The sequence below is a fragment of the Sorex fumeus genome, unplaced genomic scaffold (assembly GCF_029834395.1).
Source record: "Sorex fumeus unplaced genomic scaffold, SorFum_2.1 ptg000048l, whole genome shotgun sequence".
NCBI lineage: Eukaryota > Metazoa > Chordata > Mammalia > Eulipotyphla > Soricidae > Sorex > Sorex fumeus.
Genome location: NW_026606105.1, coordinates 2,385,191 through 2,401,045, shown reverse-complemented (window position 1 = coordinate 2,401,045; position 15,855 = coordinate 2,385,191). Strand labels below are relative to the sequence as shown.

The following is a 15,855-nucleotide window of genomic DNA, read 5'->3' as shown; positions in this document are numbered from 1 at the left end:
TAAGGAAATGAAAGCTTTCTGTTTTCTATGTTTAATTTTTAAAAAAAATTTATAAAGTAGTCGACAATATTTGATTACATTTAATATTCAAACACCAATCCCAACCCCATTACACCTTCCCACCACGGTATTTTGGATATTTCCACCCCAAACTCCAATCCCTGCCCCAAAGCAGAACCGGAATAATATATTTTGTATCATTTGTTATGAAAAATCGCTGTAAATGCTACAAAACAGTATCCTTAGAGAAAAAAAGTGTGAAGATTATTGTATTTCACCCAGGGGGCCATTAAGCCCTTCTATAAGAGATCACTAACATGCTGTTAAAGGTTGAGCCTTGTGTGCTTTCATATATATGTATATATATATCTGCAAAAAAGTATTTCCCTCCAAGCTTGGTTGCCTACTACTTTGGCCCCCATCAAACGTGGTGCAGTACTACTGGAGGATGGGTAGGGTGCACCATACGAACTGTAGCAAATGCGGCCTCGAGGATGGAAGGTTTCTTTACACAGAAAAACAACTCGACAGCCTGTGCTGATCTCCTATTTCACTGGTTTTCTCCAGCTTTATCTATGGGACAGTCGGAGACCTCGCAGGGAGATGTGACACCCAGCTGGATCTAAGCTATTCCCAGGGCCACAGACGGTGTCTCTGACCGCTCTCTAAGAGCAGCAGATACTTAAAAGCCCCGCCCCCTCTCGCTTTCTGCTTTCCTAGCCCGTATTATCATTATATTTATGACATCATTACCCTTCTCTTCTGCTATTAAACATCACATTAGGATCTCTGAGCATAACTGCTTATTTCTGGTTACTCTCTTAGAATTGCATTCGAGAAACGAAATTACTGGGAAAATGATAAGAACACTTTTATACTCCTTGACATATGTTACCACATTGCTTTCGAAGAAGACTATAAAGAGATTCTACTGGAAAAATATCAGCTCAGGGCCAAGGAGATGCTCAATAAGCTGGAGAGTGCTTCTGTATTTTTTTTTTTTGCATACAAGGATGGTATCATCCTGGTATCACCTGCTCCCCCAAGCACTGCAGGAAGTGAATCCCTTCATCCACCACATGCACGAGAACAAATCTTGGGGGGGGGGGGAATCGTTATCCAAAGCAATGCTGGGACTGACCGAACAGAAAATAAAAACAAAGACACACACAAGCATCCATCAGCTAAGGTCTGGGCAGAGAGCACAGGGTCAGAGGTCATGCTCTGCATGCTTGGGACACCAGTTCTAACCTAGAGCACTACATGGTCCCCCAAACACCACAAGGCATGGCACTGGAGGATCTCAAAGGAGCACTTGTGTGGCTCAGTCTGTCCAGTATCACTGGGAGTGGTCCTCAGGTACCCCTAAGCACTGCCTGGGTTCCCCCCATCAAAGCAAAAAATATATAAATATATTAGAAGATCGCAGCCGCGCGAAATCTTATTATCTTATTATCTCATTCTTACTTTGGACAACCTGACAGGCTACCAAATGTAACCTGTCCACATGGCAGAATCTGGCAAACTTCTGGTGGTGGACCCAATATGCTAAATACCAGTAACATTGATGGGTCTCATTCTCCTAACCCTGAAAGAGCCTTGAATATGGCACTTTTTAAAATCTCAGGGCTAGGGCGAAGGGGACGTTACTGGTGCCTGCTCGAGGCAATCGACAAACAACAGGATGATCGTGATTAGAAGATTGTAAGCAGTAAGAGAACCTGGCCATTGTGAATTCATTACTGTGAACTAATGCAACCGATACCCTTGCTTCTTAATAGGAAACGGAAAAGAGAAATTGGCCTCTTTGGGGAAAGACCGCTGGGATTGGGAGGAAAGGAAGAGGAAGTGGTTGTGCTGTAAAGTAGGGAGAGGATCACGTGCTATCTGAGCTTGGGGACGGAGGGACCCAGGGACAGAGTGTCAGAACCGGACAACGGCGGAACGGGGACTAGAGGTCAGAGAAGGAAAGGAGGAGACAAGATAATACAAGTTGGTGCTGAAGACTTGAAACATCGTTTATGCGATGTATTATTTATTTAATTTCTTATTATCTATCCTCCCAAGTGTTCCACCCACACGCCAAAGCCTGGCAAGCTCCCAGTGATGTATTCAATATGCCAAAAACAGTAACAACAAGTCTCACAATGGAGATGTTCCTGGTGCCCACTTGAGAAAATCGATGAACAACGGGAGGACAGTGCTACCGTGTGACAGAGCATCCTCCCACCGTCAGAGTCTATTTGATCCGGAGGTTTAATTTTTGTAAGTAAACATTGGTAAGAATTCATAAGGTTCAAAATGTCTAGCTCACGGTTTAGTCGCTGAAGTAGCTTTCTCTGCATTTACCGGAGGAAAGTTGAACTACAGTCTGTGGTGCTCAGGGGTTACTCCTGACTGTGCTCAGGGATCAGTCCTCGCGGGGCTGGAGGACCATGTATGGGGCTGGGACCAAACTGGGGTCAGATCTGTGTGAGGCAATCACCTTACCTGCGATACGATCACTCTAGCCCCACTTTTCTTCATTATGTATGCCAGATATACATCGGAAACATTTGAGAGAGACATACAAATCTTCGAAAAGCTGAATATATTAAGATTTAAATAATAAGGTTTCATAATCATCCATTAAATTGAGTTGACTGCAGCTGCCTGCCAGATTATGAATGCAGGAGGAATGGAGAAAAATGACATAGATTCTGAATAATCAAAGGCAAGGATCTAAAATTAGCTCAACCTTGTCCTCAGTTTAGCTATGAAAGGGAATGGATAAAGCCAATTAGAATCTAAGTGATTGCTGGTCCTTGGTCCAGGTAGGAAAATCGTCTTTCTAACCCTGCTGAGATGTAATCACAGAAGAACCTCTTCTGTCTTTTCTCTCCCTTGTATGAAGCATGCTATGACAGATTGCACCTTCCGTTTCCTTCGCAAACCTTCTAAAAACATTTCTACTTTTCGAACTCAAAAAGATACTGTTTTAAATTTTCAAGTGATGGACTATGAGCATCAATTTCTTGAACAAGAAAGTCACAAGAGCACTGGTGAGGGATGGGTGTTAGATCATTGTACGATTGTAACCCAAACATGAAAGCTTATAACTATCTCACAGTGATTCAATAAAATTAATAAAAAATTCGTCGATTCGTCAATTGCCTCGAGCAGGCCCCAGTAACGTCTCTTTCATCCTAGCCCTGAGATTATATTCAAGGCTCTTTAGGAGAATGAGACCCATCATTGTTACTGGTATTTGGCATATTTGGTACGCCACGGGGAGTTTGCCAGACTCTGCCCTGTGGGCAGGCTACATTCCATAGCCTGCAAGTTTGTCCAAAGTAGGAATGAGACAATAAGATGTCATAAAAAATAGTTCTGATAAGATGTCGCGCGGCCGCATTCTGGGATCTGTATTTTATAGTCTCTGAGTCTTGGCCGCTGATGGGATTACACGGCGCCAGGGGGCCAGGTGGTGGGTGTGACCCCCGTCTACTGGAATTTGGAGGATCTGGGTGGAAGATAAAAAATAAAAAAACAAAAGTGCAAAAAGTGCTCACAAACATTATAAAAAGTACAAAATAAAAAAAGTCCAAATCACAATATATAAAAATGCAAAAGTTGTTTGAAGTTAAAACTTAGAGATACTAAAATAAATTTAAAATACCCTGGAGAGATAATGCAGGAGGTTAAAAAGAAAAAAAGTCACACGATCATACTTGTAAAAAAAAGTCTTAAGTAATAGGTTGCCTAATATAATATAATTCTGGTTTGTGGAAAGAGCATAAAAGACAAGAATAAATACAATTTCACCTTGGAGCAATTCTCCATTTGATCCTGAACACAAAGAGACATTCTAATCTACTGCAATCTTCACAGTCTTGGGTGTGACAAGATAACCTTCCCCTTCAATGTGTCACTTGAATGAGAGCGATAGCTCTTTGAAAGAAGAAAGTCACCACTCCTGCTAATGGAAATCAAATTTCTGTGTTTTTGAACTGCATAGGGTCCTAAGTGAAGGCTTCCCTCCTTAAAACAGAGTCAAGGGCAGTACAAAAAAAGAAGACGCTGTGGAATTTACACATCAATTTGAAACAAACCTGATGGCAGGTCTGCCCGGCAGCTGACTTGGACAACCGAAATTGTGAGAGTTCCCTGCACTCATCTAAAACCCAGATTACCTGGAAGGTAATAGTAGACATGGTTCCTTGCCAAATTTCTGTGTTTCACATAGGCTGAGCACCTGCCTATTTTGCTTCTGGGCAACTATGATTTGCGTACAAGTTGTGCAGAGCCAGTGGGTGCCTCGAAGTGGGCGTCTGATAAAATGTGGGTGAAATGTGGCATTGAATCTTCTGGTGTTTTGTGAGGATTTTTTTCCCCTCCATGTTGGGGATGGAACTCGAGATCTTGTTCACGAAAGGAATGTGCTGCAGGCTGAGTCACGTCACCCATCCAGGGGCCCCACACCTCCAGAGAGCTTTCCTGGATAATAGCACCCAAGTGTGACTGCGATTTAACCAAACAACCACCCTGGGAAAGCATCTCAGGACAGTTATGATCCTGATGCCTGTGTGTGTGTATGTGTGTGTGTGTGTATGCATGTGTGTGTGCATTTGTGTATGTGTGTCCTCTCAATGACCCACCATACTACAGATGGGCATGTTAACCCCCCCAAACAAAGAAGAGACATTTTCCCTCCACTGAACACTTGAGTAAGCTCCTATTCAAAAATGTCCCAGTCTGGGGCCGGAGCCATAGGACAGCAGTGAAGGCGTTTTACTTGCACATTCGTTGGCCCAGGTTCAATTCCTGGCATTGCACATGGTACCCCAAGCACTACTAAGAATAATTCCTGAGTGCAGAGTCAGGAGTAACTGCTGAATACCACTGGGCATGACCCAAAAAGTCACTGTCACTGTCCTCCCGTTGCTCATCGATTTGCTCTAGCGGGCCCAGTAACATTTCCATTGTGACACTTGCTACTGTGTTTGGCATATCGAATACATCACAAGTAGCTTGCCAGACTTTGTCGTGCAGACGAGATACTCTCGGTAGCTCGCCTGGCTCTCTGAGAGGAGTGGGAATCGAACCTGGGTCAGCTGGGTGGGCCACATGTAAGGCAAACGCCCTACCTGCTGTGCTATTGCTCCAGCCCCAAAGTCAAAAAATAAAAAAGGAAAAAAGAAAAAAAAAGGAAATATCCCAGTTGGCATCTTGGGTCTGCTCTTGGTCAGGGCTCTTTCTGGTGGCCCCCCGAAATGGCTTTTAAAAACAAACCAAAAAACCCAGAAACCTATATTCTGGTAGGGAGCCATCTGAAACCTCCTGGCTTCCTGAGTCACCCGGCTGTCATATAAAATTGCCGCCACCACCAACACCCCCCTTAGATGCCCCCAAGTCTCTAGCCCATTCTCTTATTCTGGATTTCCCCTCAGTCTATCTCATTCACCTAGAATTTGCAGGTGGCCATTCAGATGGAATTAAGCATTTTCTTTTCTCCTACTGATCTGCTTGATGTCACTGGGTTCAAGCACTGGCTGAAGAGTCCAGGAAGGTGGGGGAAGTGGTCCCTGTGTCCTTATATAAATATGGTTAGGATTCTAGCACATGGGCTGGGGAGGAGGAGGAGGGGAAGGAGGAGGGGGAGGAGAGAGAGAGGGAGGAGGAGGAAGGGGAGGGGGAGAGGGGAGGAGGAGGAGGGGGAGGGGGGAGGGCCAGGATGTACTTGGAGTTCTCAGAAATGCAAAGGACAGTGGTTCATTCAGTAATAGATCCGGAGAAATAGAGACAGTGAAAGGATGCTTGAGCCATGTGACATCAAGGCAAGCATCAGAATTGGAGGGGTCTGAGGGGCTACTCTGCCCCACTGTGCCCAGATTAGCTCATTGCTTCCTTGGCAAGATGCTACCAGGGGTAAGTGAGCCAGTCCAACAATGCAGGGAAGTATGTGCCCGTCTGTGGTCGGAGGGAACCGCCAGCCTCTAATTCCCCAAGGAAGCTTTTCTATCACAGCATGTTAATGAGTATTCATGTTTAAGTTCCCAAATGCACGATACTTGAGGGGGATTTGGGGCTTAATTTTTTTCCTTTACATTCTACAGTATCTTTTAGATATAGTATGAAAGAATGTACATTTATATATACATATATATAATACAATATAACAAGAAATCTTTTTTTTTTTCTTTTTGGGTCACACCCAACGATGATCAGAGGCTACTCTTGGCTCATGCACTCAGGAATTACTCCTGGCGGTGCTCGGGGGACCATATGGGATTCTGGGAATCGAACCCTGGTCGGCCATGTTGGCTATGTGCAAGGCAAATGCCCTACCCGCTGTGCTATCGCTCCAGCCCCTACAACAAGAAATCTTATGTGTAAGTAATACAAGACACATTCTTACATTCTTTTCATGTAATATATAATAGAGTATAACACGAAATCTTACGCATAATATGACATTCTTTTCATGAATTCATGAGCATTCGGGAAGATAAACTATATGCTGTGACACAAAACAAGTCTCAGCATATTAAGAAAGACTGACATCTATCAATAAAGGTAAAAAGACTGAAATACAAGCATTTTCAGATGATAATTGTAAGTAGGTTAAAAAAAAACCTCGAGGGCATGAAGAATAGCAAAGGGTTTAAGGCATTCACCTTGCAGGTGTTCCCTCTCATCCAATGCCCCCCCAAAATCCCATGAGTCCTGCCAGGAGAAGATTCCTCAGCACCGCTGGGTGAGATCCAAAAAAGAATAAACCAGAAGAACATGAGGGAAGCCCACAGATTTATTTCTCATTTTCTTTTAAGAAACAGGCGCCAAATCAGGGGAGTTAGGGCTTATGCCCTCTGCATAACTGTTTTTGTTTGACATCAGAGTCAAACTTGCTAATGCTTTAGAATGCCTAAGTGTTTAGTTTGTCTTCTCTCTAAATCAATTCAGCGTGTCCTGTCTGGAAGCTTCTGACATGGGTCCTTGGCAGGTCCCCACGCAGGCCAGGAGACTTACAGCTGGCACAGAGAAAGGCAGCTGTAATGGGCGTGAAGCCCACAGGAAACTCTGCTAACAAATCATCTCTCTTCTGCACTCTTCTTTCTCAACTCAGCCCTGTGTGTGTGCCGGGGACAGCTTTGGGACAACTTACAACTTGACGGGCTTATCAGAATTGGTTCCCGGTGTTTACACCCTTTCTCTCCCGAACCCAGAATTAAGGTTGAGGAGGGCAGCGATGCTATATGAGCATAAGGCGTTTATGTTATCACACTGACAGATGATCACAGTGACAGATGGTGCGATTTATTCCCAGGGATGCTCAAGAAACAAATTTTTCTGTCTAGGGTCCAAGGGGTATAGTTAGAGCAAAGGAGTAACCATTGCTACAAAATGTTATATACAGAAAACACGTATATTGAACAAAGTACAGGCACTATTGCTTCCATTTTACTCACAGCAGCTAAGTCTCTGTGCCTCAGTTTATCTTCAAAAAATAAAAAACTGTAATTATTTCAAAGAAATAATACCAACTAAGCTAAAATAATTGCTTTGTGAATCATTTTTCAATCTATGTCTGTCATTATGCTATCACACAATGCTATGGCACTTAAACAGTGCTATTTATCAAGTATCCATAGCAATTCAGAAGGAAAAATGTAGAAATATGATGTTACAAATTTCCCCCAGTCTCTGACACAATATTCCATTTATGAGATTTTATTGTATTTCCTTTGACAATTTATTAAGTTTACAATGCGTTTTAGCTTCTATGCTACATACACACACCTATGTTTAATGGAAAATATTTAAAGGCAACAAGTTCCTAAACCAAGAGACTATTGAAGAGCCATGCTTACTGGTCACCTCCTACAGATGAACAACTATGAGAGAGACCAGGGCCGAGATGAAAGAACCGTTTTGAAATTTTTGAGTTATTTTGTCAGGGAGGGTTTCCCAAGGAGTGATCCGGAAGTCCAGGCCTCACAAGAGATTTCTCTAGAAGTTCAACTAAGGAGCCTGAAGATGTCAGGGCCGGGGATCACACAGGACATGCTCACAGTGCTGGGGGACCAAGGCTGCACCCCACAACGCACAGGGGCTCATGGGGTACTAGGAACTGAACCTTGATTGGGCGCATGATCAGGATGCATCCCAACCATTGGGCTATCTCCTTTCCCCTGACATAATACAGTTTCTTCAAAAATGCAAAGAAAACAAAGACCATATGACATGATCAATACAATGAAATAAGTAAAAGTAAAGTAAAGGCCCTCCCGTTGATCATCGATTTGCTCGAGCGGGCCCAGTAACGTCTCCACTGGAGACTTTGTTGTTACTGTGTTTGGCATATCGAATACGTCACGGGGAGCTTGCCAGGCTCTGCTGTGCGGGCTCGATACTCGATACTCTCGGTAGCTTGCTGGGCTCTCCGAGAGGGGCGGAGGAATCGAACTCAGGTCGGCCATGTTGGCTGCATGCAAGGCAAATGCCCTGCTGCAATGGAAATTGGTGACTTGAGTCTTGAACGATGGAAGTACTTGCTGATTCAAAAAAGAGGTGCACGCACGTGTGTTTGTGTGTGTGTGTGTGTGTATGTGTGTGTGTGTGTGTGTGTGTTGGAGCCAGATCCAGCAATGCTCAGGGGTTACTCCTGGCTCTGCACTCAGGAATTCCTACTAGGAGTTCTCAGGGGATGATTCAGGATACCAGGGATAGAATACAGGTTGGCTGGCCACATACAACCTGCTGTACTATCACTTGGCCCCAGAAACATTCCACATTCAATAGTAACGAACAGGGTGGGGGTGCTGGGGACGGGACATAACAGGGAGCAAAACGGGTAAAAAGATGTCACAACTGTCTGATATGAAAGGTTCCATGGAGCAAATTAAGGAAGATGGGGAACATCTCTTTGAAGCTGCCCTGTATAATTATTGTTTAGGATTCCCTTGGAAAAATGACAATATTGTATGTGGAATGCTCAAAAACTGCCCATATAAATTGATAGCAATATGGTTCTCAAACAACCCTAGTCACCATGCCAAGTAGCCTATGAAACCATACCAAAGAAAAATGTTCTACTGTCTGATAGCAGGGGAAAATACATACATCTTTTACATATTTAAATAGGTTCGATGAACATTTGGCAGAAAAATAAAATGACACTGACAGCTACAAGTCTTGTTTTATTTCATTTGAATCTTCCAATGAAAACTTTGACATAGATTCAGCAATAAGGCTTTGCATCCCTAAAACATTTCCAATCTGCTGCATGCTAATTAGCAAAAGGGATAGGTTATATCTTTTTTTTTTCCCCCCCTTTATTTTATTTTATTTTTTTTTTAAAGTTGTAGATTTACAATTTTTTGTGCTTTGGTTTCAATTATACAATGATCAGATACCCATCCCTCCACCAGTGCCCATTTTCCACCACCATGGATAATATCCCTCCCACCCCCATCCCCCCATCCCCCCGTCTCTGTGGCAGGGCAATCCCCTGTGTTCTCTCTCTCCTTTTGGGTGTTGTGGTCTGCAAAAGAGGCATTGAGTGGCAAACATGTTCAGTCCATAGTCTACTTTCGACATGCATCTCCCCTCCTGGGAGGATCCTCCAAACATCCTTTATTTGGTGCTCCCTTCTCTATCTGAGCTGCCCTTTCCTCTAGGATACCCGGCTGGCCTCTAAGTTATGGAGTAATCCTCCTGGTGCTGATCTCAGCTATTCTTGGGTATTAATCTCATACTTTGTTACTTTATATCCCCCAGATGAATGCAATCTTTCTATGTCTATCCCTCTCTTTCTGACTCATTTCGCTTAGCATGATACTTTCCATATTGTACCACTTGTATGTAAATTTCATGACTTCATCTTTTCTAAGAGCTACATAGTACTCCATTGTGTAGATGTACCAAAGTTTCTTTAACCAGTCATCTGTTCTTGGGCATTCAGGTTTCTTCCAGTTTCTGGCTATTGTAAAGAGTGCTGCAATGAACAAACAAGTGCAGATGTCACTTCGACTATACATTTTTGCCTCTCTGGGATATATTCCCAGGAGTGGTATTGCTGGGTCAAATGGGAGCTCAATTTCTAATTTTTTGAGAATCGTCCATACTGTTTTCCAGAAGGGCTGAACCAGTGGACATTCCCACCAACAGTGAAGGAGTGTCCCTTTCTCGCCACATCCACGCCAGCATCGGTTGCTTTTGTTCTTTTGAATGTGGGCCAGTCTCTGAGGTGTGAGATGGTATCTCATTGTGGTTTTGATCTGCATCTCCCTGATGATTAATGATGTAGAGCATTTTCTCATGTGCTTTTTTGCCATTCGGATTTCTTCTTTGAGAAAGTTTCTGTTCATTTCATTGCCCCATTTTTGGATGGGGTTGGATGTTTTCTTCTTGTGGAGTTTAACCAGTATTTTGTATATCCTGGATATCAACCCCTTGTCAGATGTGTATTCGGTGAATATCCTTTCCCATTCTGTAGATTGTCTTTGTACTTTGGTCACTGTTTCTTTGGAGGTGCAGAAGCTTCTTAGTTTAAGATAGTCCCATTTATCTATCTCTGTTTTCACTTGCTCGGCCAGTGGCGTGGCATCTTTGAAGATACCATTAGCTTCAATGTCATGGAGGGTTTTGCCAACTTTATCTTCAATGTACCTTATGGTTTCTGGTCTGATGTTGAGGTCTTTAATCCATTTTGATCTTACTTTTGTACATGGTGTTAGGCAGAGTTCTGAGCCTATTTTTTTGCATGTAGCCGTCCAGTGATGCCAACACAATTTATTAAAGAGGCTTTCCTTACTCCACTTCACATTACTTGCACCTTTATCAAAGATTAGATGAGCATATGATTGAGGAGAGATGTCAGTGTATTCAACCCTGTTCCATTGGTCTGCAGTTCTGCCTTTGTTCCAGTACCATGCTGTTTTAATTATTACTGCTTTGTAGTACAGTTTGAAGTTCGGGAGGTTGATTCCTCCCATTTTCTTTTTCCCAAGAATTGCTTTAGCTATTCGTGGGGGCTTATTGTTCCATATAAATTTCAAGAGTGTTTGCTCCATTTCTTTGAAGAATGTCATGGGTATCCTTATAGGGATTGCATTGAATTTATACAATGCTTTCGGTAGTATTGCCATTTTGACAATGTTAAGTCTCCCGACCCATGAGCAGGGGATATCTTTCCATTTCCTCATGTCCTCTTTTATTTCCTGAAGTAGCGTTTTGTAGTTTTCTTTGTACAGGTCCTTTACTTCCTTAGTTAAGCTGATTCCTAGGTACTTGATTTTCTGGGGCACAATTGTGAATGGGATTTTTTTTTCATGTTGCTTTCTTCTCTCTCACTGTTTGCGTATAGGAAAGCCATGGACTTTTGGGTATTGATTTTATAACCTGCAACTTTACTATACGAGTCTATTGTTTCTAAGAGTTTTTTGGTGGAAGTTATTGGGTTCTCTAAGTAGAGTATCATATCATCTGCGAATAGTGAGAGCTTGATTTCTTCCTTTCCTACCTGAATGCCCTTAATATCTTTTTCCTGCCTAATCGCTATTGCAAGTACTTCCAGTACTATATTGAACAGCAGTGGAGAGAGTGGGCTGGATAGGTTATATCTTGGTCAATATTACTGGTTGGTGTAGAGCTTGTTCCCTCAGCATAAAATTCTAAGAAAAAAAAACAAAAAGACTAGGAAAATAAAGATATAGAACTGTTGGTATGTACCTTTCCTTTAAGAATAGTATACTCATAAAGAATACAAGAGAAAATGTTAATGGTCAACAACTTTTTTCTTATGTATCATCTATTAAAGATTAAGCATGGGAGGCAAAACTGATAGCGGGAAATGTACACTAGTGGAGATGAATGGGTGTTGGAAGGCTGTATGACTGAAATCTAAACACAAGCAGCTTTGTAAGGGTCTATCTCACAGTGATTCAATAAATCACAATCAATCAATCACAACCATCTTGTTATTCGTTGATTGCCTCGAGCAGGCCCCAATAACATCTCCGTCGTCCTAGCCCTGAGATTTTTTTAAAAAGTGCCATATTCAAGGCTCTTTCAGAGTTAGGAGAATGAGACCCTTCATTGTTATTGGTATTTGGCATATTGGGTACGCCACGGGGAGTTTGCCAGACTCTGCCGTGTGAGCAGGTTACATTCGGTAGCCTGTCAGTTTGTCCAAAGTAGGCATGAGATGATAAGATGTCACATGGCCGCAAATGGGGCCGCACGCTTCCGGGAGCTGGGTTTTATAGTCTCTGAGTCTTGGCCGTTGATGGGATTACAGGGCGCCAGGGGGCCAGGTGGTGGGTGTGACCCCTGCCTACTGGAATTTGGAGGATCTGGGTGGGGGATGCTCAGCCCCAATCCAAGTAGGCTTGGAGATCTCAGCCCCGGGACCCGCGTGCCTTTGTTCCTCTGCCGGTACCTTCATGTGGGCGGAGAGTGGTCTCAGCATGGTGGTGGCTGGTTCTGGAGGTCTTCAGCTGCCGGAGCCCTGGTCGGGGTGGGGAGGAAAACTCAGCCCGCTCCCCTCCAAGGGGCCACAGCGAGGACAGCCAGGCGCGATTCAATAAAAATGAATAAAGATCAAGCACAAACTGCGACTTCATTAAAGTATCTCTTAACATTAACACTAAAATATTTATCAATAAGAATTTAGTCAGAAAATACAGTAGCCATCCCCCCGGATGGTGTCAATGACTCCTTCCTCCTCTAGTGACACCCACAGGTGATCTCTCCCCATCTTTCTAAGGTCTAATTCTACCCTCCTCGGGCCTGACTCCACCCTCCTCTGATCTGACACCACCTTCCTCTGGTCTGACCCCTCCCTCACGTGATCTGATCCTCATTAAGAGTGGGGAATAAGATCATGTAGCAGAAAAGATGGCGAAAGGTTACATCATGGCTGAGATTGAATTATTTTAAAACAATATTACTACTGTCTGGAGCGATAGCACAGTAGTAGGGCATTTGCCTTGCACGCAGCCAACATGGCCGACCTGAGTTCGATTCCTCCGCCCCTCTCGGAGAGCCCGGCAAGCTACCGAGAGTATCTCGCCCGCACGGCAGAGCCTGGCAAGCTCCCCGTGATGTATTCGATATGCCAAACACAGTAACAACAAAGTCTCCAATGGAGACGTTACTGGGCCCGCTCGAGCAAATCGATGAACAATGGGAGGACAATGACAGTGATTGTCATTTGGGGGTAGGGGTAGGTGAGGGTGACACCAGACAGTGCTCAGGGTTTACTCCTGACTCTGTGCTCAGGTGTCACTCCTGATGGGGCTCACGGGACCACACAGGATGCCAGGGATCGAATTGAGGTCTTCCCCTTGCAAGGTAAACACCCTACTCGCTGGACCATCCCCTGGTCCCTACAACTTCTGTCTTGAGCTGTTTCTTTCACAGGTTTAATCTTGTCTCATTCCTTCCCTCTCCACCTGAAAAGCAAGCTGTGATGGGGACAGCAACCCAGCTACAGGTCTAGTAAGAGACCAACCAAAGCCACATGGGAAGTCTTGGAAGGGAAAATCGGAGCTCTGGCAAGGCCTGAGGTGGCTGCAGACAGGGCTGCATTATTATCATCTCATAAGAAAACGGGCGATAAAGCCACCCAGGTCATTAAAGAGTCACTTTCCTTACTGGGGGAAATCATGAGATACAATGATGTATTATCACAACCTGCTGGGCAAAGGGTGATTAACTACAAGAATGGAGGACTAATGCAGATTGCGACTATAAAATAGACTGTGTAAAAGGTAAAAAATCATACATGTATCTGTATATATCATTTATAAACAAAGCAGGCAAACCAATTTAAAGTTTTGGATGGTCATATAAAACCGGATTTTTCCAATAGGTCAAAGATATACTAATTATGACATCTTATTATCTCATTCCTTCTTTGGACAAACTGGCAGGCTACCGAATGTAACCTGCCCACACGGCAGAGTCTGGCAAACTCCCCGTGGCGTACCCAATATGCCAAATACCAGTAACAATGATGGGTCTCATTCTCAAGAGCCTTGAGTATAGCACTTTCTTAAAAATCTCAGGGCTAGGATGAAGGAGACGTTACTGGGGCCTGCTCGAGGCAATCGATGAATAACAGGAAGGTCGTGATACTAATGTGGGGGGCAGAAGGTATATCTATGACCAAATACTGACTATAAAATCTGTGATATTAACTAAGCTTTAGCACCTTCAATTTCTTCTTTGCTTTACCTTCTTTACCATTGTAGTTTCCACTGCACGTAAAACCTAGACCAGGTGTGTGTGAAGGGTTGCGTCTGAAAGCAAAGCCATCCTCCTTTCATTTGGTACACAGTAGCTTAAAGTCTGCTCAAATTGGAAATAATGACCTTATGAAGTGTGTGCAATCCTGCGTTAACTTGTTGTCATTCTCATCGTTACTAAAATTGCAGCCAAATACTCACCCTGCGCCATGAAGGGCACATCAGCTTCATGAAAAACACCAGCTGTGCCCTCTAGACAAAATCCCAAAGTGTAAATGCAGTTGAGTTCTTAAGAATACGAGAAACCCTGTGTTGCAATCTGTATCAGTTCAGAACTTCCCAACACAGAAATTAAAAGATTCAGCCACCCTTACTTTATAGTCTCAATAAATACAATGCTGCTTTTGATATTTAAAAAAAAAAAAGAAATACAAGGTAGATACATCAAGAGATATAACTCTGTTTTCCTTTGCTCCTGAACCCACTCAACTGCCATCTAAAACAAAATAAATTGGCGTCCCTTATTTCCTGGAGAGGGATGATGAGATTAAGACTATTGTAATTTTGGCAAGACAATAGTGTCAGAGTTGAGGGTGCATTTGTTGAGATCTAGGCCTTCTCTTAGAGCATTCTTCTCCCTGCCTCTCCCACTACTTCTTCTGCTTCGAGCAAGATGATTAATATCAATGACTTCGTAAAACTCTGCCTGGTCAGCGAGGCTGAGAGCTTTCTATTCCAACGAGATCGAGGTATGGAGTTAATGAGAAGCGAGGCTGTGGGGAATGAGTAGGAACGTGCCAAAGCTGAAGTAATTGAGCATGAATATCAAAATCTGACTTGGGAACTGTCTTCATTTGCTGCTGGGAAGTCGGGTCAGTTGGTGGGCAGATGGGCTGTGTACAGATGTTCCAGAATCTCCATACCCTCACACCCTGTAACTTTATTTTCTAGGTGCCTTTGTTTTCTGCAGCTATGTTCTTCTCCTTTTTTTCTTTTTCCTTCCTTAACCTTAAAATATTTCCTCCTGGGACCATACAGGGATTAGGGTACTTGCCTCGCCCATGGCCAAGCTCACTTCAATCCCTGGTGTTGCCTATGGTACCCCTCCCGCAAGGAGGGGGTCCCTCAACACAGAGCCAGGAGTAAGCTCTGAGTGCGTCCAAGTGTAGCCCGGAAAATCACATATCCCTTCTGAATTTATTTCATCCATCCCCTAAGTCTTATCAAGAATCTAAAGTCTTAGAATTTAATTAACTCCTATTTTAAGAATATAGATCACTTGCAAGTGCCAATACAGAGTAACACAGACAATGGTGTTTTGGCTAGAATAATTGCAGAAGCTTTTATTTTTATTTAAAATGCCGGCATTGTCCTTCCAAAGCAGGGGAAAAATATTAATCGCTAAGATACATTTGGATGTGTATCTTCTACTACTCTCAGGTATATTGTTTGTGATCTTAAATGCCAAGAATCTCTGGAAAATATGTACAATGGAAACAGGATGAAGCCTGTTTAATATGCTGCTCATTGTTATTAATTTCAAGTCAACAAATATTTTTATTCAGAACAGAGTAGTAAGAGCAGTTTCAAGAAAACAGAATAATGAAGAAAAAAAGGTAGATTC

At 43.2% G+C, this 15,855-nt stretch overlaps 1 protein-coding gene across 1 annotated transcript in view; it reads right to left on the bottom strand.

Annotated features, from left to right (window-relative positions):
- Positions 1-15,855, bottom strand: part of TPK1 (thiamin pyrophosphokinase 1) — a 428,537-nt gene that overhangs the window by 216,870 nt on the left and 195,812 nt on the right. The window lies entirely within an intron of this gene.